Source organism: Adiantum capillus-veneris, chromosome 18 (genome assembly GCF_014529385.1).
Source record: "Adiantum capillus-veneris isolate H3 chromosome 18, ASM1452938v2, whole genome shotgun sequence".
NCBI lineage: Eukaryota > Viridiplantae > Streptophyta > Polypodiopsida > Polypodiales > Pteridaceae > Adiantum > Adiantum capillus-veneris.
In genome coordinates, this window is record NC_140948.1 from 143877639 (window position 1) to 143885468 (window position 7830).

Here is a 7830-nt window from a genome sequence, read left to right on the forward strand (position 1 = left end):
TTGAAGATATAGATGATCTTCATGGCCGTTAGTTGTCCTGGTTTGGCATGCGAAGTCCATAAAAGATCTTTTATGTTTCTATCTTCCCAACAATAGACTCCGATCTTAGGATTATCCGTACTAAGCCGTTTTAAAGGCTTCAAATCCACTTGATCATATCCCTCAAATTCTAAAGTTGGTGGTCCTTCTTTTGCTGACATATCTGGGATTATGGTGTTTAATTCTAACCCCCATTTGTCTACCACATCATAGTTTTCAACTTGTACATATTGAGTTCTGTTTCTGTCTATGTACATTTTTCCTTGTTTGTTTGCCCTAATCTCTTCTTCGAACTCAATACCATGGTCATTAATGCGAATAGCATACTCCTCGTTAGGGTCCAAGTAAGCCTCCCGAGGAGGTCACCTAATAAAAATGTAACCTATCACTTGAGTTCAACAGAAGGGTATTTAAAGTTCCTGAAACTTACATAAATATATATATATAGAAGGGCATTATTTTTTCAAATTTGAAAATTTTTTACAGATTTTAAAAGAAAAGAGTACATTATATTCCTAACAAAATTCACAGATAAGGGGTTTTACAAACATGTCTTGAACGCACGTGATATGGTAGTTTTACACATAGTAAACCCCCCGAGGTAAGCCTGAGCTCCATGACGGTTAGTTTTGTAAAAAGAGAGTATATGCTTATAGCGCATTGTCGTTTCGGTTTCCGAGTGAGTCGAGTAAGAAGACATTTCGGATGTTGAGCCTGAAAAAGTATCTGAGACTTCTTCAAGAATTGTGTGCAAGGAATTGCCTTGATTCACGTTTTCTTCGGTGGATACTCTACTGGAGGTTTCTCCGAGTATGCCCTGATTTCCTAGTATACGACCAGATCTAAGGTTCATATAGACTTATGAGACCCTGGATAGAGTACTCACCTTTGGATTGACTTGTCGTCAATTTCCACTTGATTCGATTGCAACTTTCTGTCAAGCCACTGATTCCTCGTCCGCAACCTGATTCCTGTACAAATTTGATCAAGTTAGCTATTCTTCTATAAAGACAGTAGAGTTTTTGCTAACTCTCGTGATTGGTCTCTATGTATCACTTCAAATCGAGCTATGGGAGTCAAAATTTGACTTTCAGATTCGACTTAGCAAAAAATCAAAGGTTTGATCTGCAACCTAGAAACTGAGTGTACATGTACCAATTTTAATCCGATTGAACCAAAAATTTCCCTGTGGCTTTATATTATGTTGGTCTAACACTGTATAAGTTCAAAAGTCAAAATTGATGTCAGAAGTAAATAATCGTGATTATTTATTGTTGTCAGTTTTTTGCACTTTTTTGATTGGTTTGGCAAGTATACAACTTGTTAAAGTCTCTGGACAAGTTTCAACAAGTTTGGACAAAATCTGATCAAGTTTATCAACTGTTTTATGTCCGCAGACTCTGATTTTGAGAATCTGGCTTAAGTCTCACTTTTGTGATCTAAATTTCACCAAAATTGATTTGTGAGGTCTACTTGATATGCTTGACCTTGTGGTATACTCAAACTTGCAAATTTCTCAAGTTTTGAAGCAGGTGGAAATAATCGCGATTATTTACTCCAGCTATATTTTTGCAACTTTTTGCCCCAACTTTGACACAGATCCGTTAAGCACCTCTAGTTAAGGTCACTAGCCAAGTTCATCAAGTTTGGACAATTTTTGGTCAAATGGTCATCAATTATCTATTCGCAGACTAACTTTGCAAATTTGGTCATAATTTTCAATCCAATGATCCAAATCTTATCAAATATGGTTTGTGGGCTTATTACAACATGTTAAAACTAGTGGTATGCTGACTTGGTCAAAGAAGTTGAAAAATGGGGCAGATGTAAATAATCACGATTATTTACAACTGACAAGTTTTTGCAGATTTTTGGTCAACTGAGCATGTACACATGTTTATCACATCAATATAAGTCTATGAATCAATTTTCATCAAGTTTGGATTTTTTTTTTCCAAATTTACACTCAAGATTCAAAAAGTCAGTACAAACTTAAGTTTTTACCCAGTTTTTTTGCCAGTTTGGTGATCCAAATCTCTTAGGCCTTTACAAAAGTTGTTTGTACACATGCAATGAGTCAACGATATGAACCTTGGTCAATTAGAGCAGAAAGTTAATAATCGTGATTATTGACTTTAGGCTTGAAATGAGCACCTTTTTGCAATTGTTTCAAAGACAGTCTTTATATGAGCTATTTTAAGCCAATGAACCAAGTCAAAACTTAATTTGGCCTAAAATGTCAAGAAAAAGTAAATAATCTGAGTTTTGGCTAACTCTTGAAATTTTTACCTCGGATTGTCTTTGAGCTTACCAACTGGTTCCGACAACTTTTAAGCTTACTTTCCAGTCGAGTTGAGTGGTTTGGAGTCTTTTCGTGCTATTTCTAGCCGTAGACCTGAAATTTTGCAACTTCAAATAACAACTAACAATGATTCTTTCAGAGAGAGCAATGTTCTGAAATCCACCTCGGATCCTACTTACCCTACTCCTAGATTCTCATGCAATGGAGTTGTGAAAAGTGTCCACAAACACTAGTTTTCTTGTTTTTTATGGTTTCTTGAGCATTGATCTTAAGACTTGTCTCGTCTATCAATCATTCTCCAAATCCTAATATAAATCTACAATCCTACAATCCTAAAGGCACTCAGCAAGTACGATTACTTCCAAGCTACCTCTACACAACAAAAGACGACAACCTTAAGCTATGCGGTTTCTAAAAGAAAGTTTTGAACTCTAAGCGAACCTAGAGGAAGTTAAAGGATAACTTCACAAGACGGTCATGTTTTTTCCTAGTTTAGGTCTCTTTTATCCCCGGCAGGGCGCCAAATGTGGGACGCATGTCTAACCTCACCATTCTATCTTATTGCAGTATTAGGGAGAACCACGATTAAATTGCCAATCCATGGGATGAAGCTGACTTGACTAGTGCATAGAGGCTACAAGAGGTTGTCAATCTCTCCGAAAACAACTAACAATTCGCATCTAACTCAAGCTACACTCAAGTGACTGACATCACCAAAAGCCAATTGCTCATTGGCAAACAGATCCGTTACAACATTAAATGACATCCAAACGTAATGAAACTTCTAGGACATGTTTATAAGACCTAAGTACACATGCCTATGGTCTCAAACCCCACTTTAGGTCAAGTTTCAAAATCACGATTATTAACAGCATTGGATTTTTGACCTAGTCGTTTTCGACTCAGAATGCATCTAAATGCTTAGCAACGATGCCCCAATACCCCGCCTATGCTTAGTTTTTGATTTCAAAGTGTAAATTCCTGGTTCTGATGAAATTAGGCCATGGGTTGGTGACGCCAAAAGCTACAAAATACTATGAACTGCTTACATCAATGCATAGAGCTCTTACCTGCGGTTGCAATGCAACAAATGTGGCTGCAATGTGACAACCAGGGAGGGAGTAGGAAGTGCGAGAAGGAGAGGAATGAGCGCCGTTAGCTCACGTTGTGTATTTCTTATCCAAAAACTTATTAAAAAACTTACAAAAGTTGGCTTTTATACCTTAGCCAAGGTTTTTGGGTGGTCAAAACTAATAATCTGGAGTTCTACCAAAGTTGGGAAGTGACTGGCTGATACAATCTGGAAGCTTGTAGCCCTGGCTCATTAGTTACAGAGTTTATCCAAGAAAATAGGAGTTACAATATTCTCGATTTATCAAAATAATAAATGTTTTACAAAGAGAACTCCAAAAAATCGTATCCGTGTTAGCTAGCTGCTAACATTATCCCCTGAAGTTGAATTTGACACTTTAACATTATGCCTATGCTTAGCACAATTGAAATCACACCCTAATAATGGTGGATCACAAATGGTGATTTTACATTGCATGATTAAATCAAAATTTTGAAAAGATGTTGAGTTTGGAGTTTGGGCCTCATGGATGCATTGTTGGGATGTACCCAAATGAGCATGGGAAGATTATAGAAGAAGTGGTCCCCAGTGCTCCCAATGTGATGAATGTGGTAGCTTTTGATGCTCCTAAAATAATCTCTAACACACCTCACCCCTCTATGAAAGCCTCGTGCAAGGCACTATTAGTGGGTGTATGGACCTTGCAATAGAACATGAATGGATGTGTGTGCTATTTACCTCTCTCACTCTTCTCAAACTCTCAACGTGAAAAATGAGCTTCTTTTTAGTCTTTCGGCCATTTTGGATAATTGTATTTACACATATATTTTAAATTTTTGGTTGCACAATGATCATGTCCATTGGAGAGTCTCGAAGGTTCTTTACACTTGTAGCCAAGCGGCGGAGAATCAAACCTCGCATCCACTTAGGTGGAAACCTCTTTTGATGTCAAGGGGGACTCTACCCTATCCGGTGCACGGAAGCTTATCACTAAATGTGAGAAAGAATGCAAACTCACACACTAGACCTTTAGGATGCACACACACATGAGATTCCAAAGCTCATTCCTAATTTACTCTACTCATTCCTACTACCAAGCAAGCCCGCATTGATGCCTAAAGAACCCCGTTCCCAAGCCCAATGGTTCACTTCTCACCCGCATTCACTACTTTTTCATGCACACCTTATGCAAGCTTTAAATGAAAAGCTTGGAATTTAAATAGACTCACACACACTTCACATCAAGCACATAAGCATCAAGGAACTTCAACAAAGCTATGACTAAGCATGATAAAGAACCCATAAGCTTCAATGGTGATCTTACACAAACCCACAAGCAATACACTTCACTTCAATAACACATGAAACAATAGACAAGAGGAAGAAGGAGATGAGCATCTTCATTGATTAATAGAATAGAAGAGCTTAGATCATACAATGTAGAGTAGAGAGAAGGATAAGCTTCACCAAAGAGGGAGATGGAGCTCTCAAGCTTCTCTAAAGTTATGTATTCTCCAAAAAGATAGCCCAATCCCTAACTTTGCCCCTTTTTCCCTTAAACCCTGCTTCCCTTTCAAACTAGGTAGCTGGCAATTCTTTGGCCATTAAAGCTCAAAGAGAGTTTTAGGAAGGGAAATATAAGTTGGAACTCTTACGAGCCCATTTGGGTAAAATTAAATGTTATCAAGAAATGTTACATGTTTTGTTTTACGGGTCAGCTCCCGAGATAGGCTTCTATTCTTGAAGTCCAATTCACATTGGATCACTCCAGTCGAACTTCATCGACAGTGTAATGGAGCCGTGATGTGACAATTTCCGTTTGAGCTCTTTTGAATGCCAAAAATGTTGTAATGAGAGGTTGGGTGAAAGGGTTGAAGATGCGGTTGAGAGAAGGTAAAAATTTTGATACAGACATCTCCTCCTAGGTATTCATGAAGTTGGACTGGAGATTTTGCAATCGGGAAAAGTAGCCCCATTCTTGGTACTCTTTCGGGCCAATGGCAAAATCAAAGGTCGACAGGGTCTGCATATCTCTGCCAATCTGTTCTCTCTTTCTCAATATCTTTAAAAGTCTCCAAGCTTGAACAGTCTCATGAATTTGCAAAGTTTCTGGTAGTTGAGATTCAGATGTCCTTGAACTTGGTTTTGATGCTCATACACGCCTCAAGGAACCAGGTTTTTGTGATTGGTTGGCCTTTTGGAGGAGTCGGCATGAATCTGGCAAAAGCTTCCCAAGAATGCATGCAAGGAGTTGGGCAAAAGGTAGGGTCAATCCACATCTCCCTTGGAGCCCTTGTATATTCTTTGTTGGAATCCTTATGCTTTCTGAAGTATTCCAACCTCCACTTTGGTCGGTCTTTCAAGACTGCAGATGTTTTCCACTTCTCTACATCAATGGGCTCATACCCTGGCATATCTTCTACTCTTTTGAACTTTTTCTTGTAAGAACCAGTATGGTCCTTGAGCTTATATTTGAGCACATAACTAGGCAATTCGACATGAGACACCTCCACCTCCTAAATGGGTCATTATCTATGTGTGACATCATAGATAGCCTTGTCAAATTCATAGTATTGCCTACTGGACACTTTCTTTTTGTGCTCCAACTCCTCGTCATACCATGATGGTGATACTCTTTGGCCAGTTTCCCATTTTGATTGGTCTTCAGAGGATTGTGATGGCATCTCCAAATGTATGTGTTGGCAATGTGATCCTTATTAGCCACATAAAAAGTTACATGCATGGCCTTTGTTTTACACGGGTTTTTAGGCAAATTTTACCTAAGCTTGGGGTTTAAGTCCCTGAAAAACTACAAAAAGTGAGCTGATTGGGTTCTAGTGTTGGTCTTCCTAAAATAACTCCCATGTCTCAAGAGACAGAATGTTACAGTCTACTCTTGAATCGATCAAAGCATTAGTTCATTGTGCTTGACTTGTCGTAACAGGTTGAAGATGAAGCGTGAATGGTGGTATGATCTCTGGCTCGCTACTTCCCTCATTTGTGCATGAGACAGTTAAGATCCTTGGGTGTTTGTTTTCTTGCATATTCTTTCTTCGTTCTAAAGCAATCTCGAAATCAGTCGAGCTCGAAAAGTCGACTGACTTTCCATCCTGAAACCTGCACCAAAAATTAGGGTTAGGTTCCTTCCATGAGGTCATAGCCGACCACATCATGGTCCATAAGCGCTTGAATAGTCGAAACAAGCCTCGACAAACAGTGTTCTTGTGGTGGTGATGGTAGTGACGGGAGCAAAGCGAACCCCGAACCCTGACGGCCTTTAAAACTCCGGGGGTCGAATGGCGTGCCTCGAGCCAGTCACGGTAAAGCGAACAGGGGGCACACCTAGCTTTGAGCAGCTAGGACGCAAACCACAATGATATGAACACCGCAAACTTACACACGGAGAGAGAGAGAGAGAGAGAGAGAGAGAGAGAGAGAGAGAGAGAGAGAGATTTGCAAATGATGAAAACCCTCGGGAGTGTGAGGGAGAATTATTTCTGCAATATTTACAAATGACACGCCGTGGTGATAGAGAGGTAGGGAGAAAAGATGGCGCAACCTACTTGGTGCGCTCTCTAAGACGACTCAATGATTGTGAAGATTTCTACCAAGAGTGTGTATACGTGTGTGCATCGACCATTGGATGGGCGCGGCTTCCTTCGCATGGTGCAATTCCCAAGGCAAACCCAACACACAAGCCCCCTCCCCGTGATGGTGATAGTGTCAACTCTTCCCACTACACTCTACCAAGTGCTGACTTCTCATGAACTGCCCCCCCTTGATAGTGACCCGGCAGTGCCAATTTATAGGTGTTGGCTGCTTGGATTATGGTAATCCCGGTGTGATTAGGATAAGCTTAATCAGGGAGACAAAGCAAGTGGTGGGCCCGGTGTGGTTGACCCTTGCTTTGTTTTGGGAGGTTATTAAAAGATGAGAATCTCTAGGTGGGCCTTTGTGACCATCACCTAGAGAGAGGAAATTTACAAAAATGGGAATTTTACAATGGCTTGGGTGAAAATTGAAGAAATGATGAAAATAACCTATAAATTACTAAAATTGGCGTGTGGTTGCGTGTTGCCGGCGAATGGTGTGTTGCCGGTGCGTCGGTGTAGAGCATACTTCTTTTCGGGGTCAGCCGGGGCATGGCTTCGGCGCATTTCCTCTTTTTGTTGTTGACGGCGCGTGCTTTGAGTCCTCCTTCTTTTTTCGCTGTCGTAGTCGTGGAATCCTTCGTTTTTTTTGTATTTGTAGTGCATATATGCGTGTGTGTACATATGTGCATGTGGGCGGATGTGTGTGTACATATGTATATGTGGGTGCGCATGCATGAGTGTGTAGATAGGGGTGAAATGTGTGTGTGCGTGGGAATGGGGTTTATCTATATAATGTATATATTATATATATTATAAATGGACCA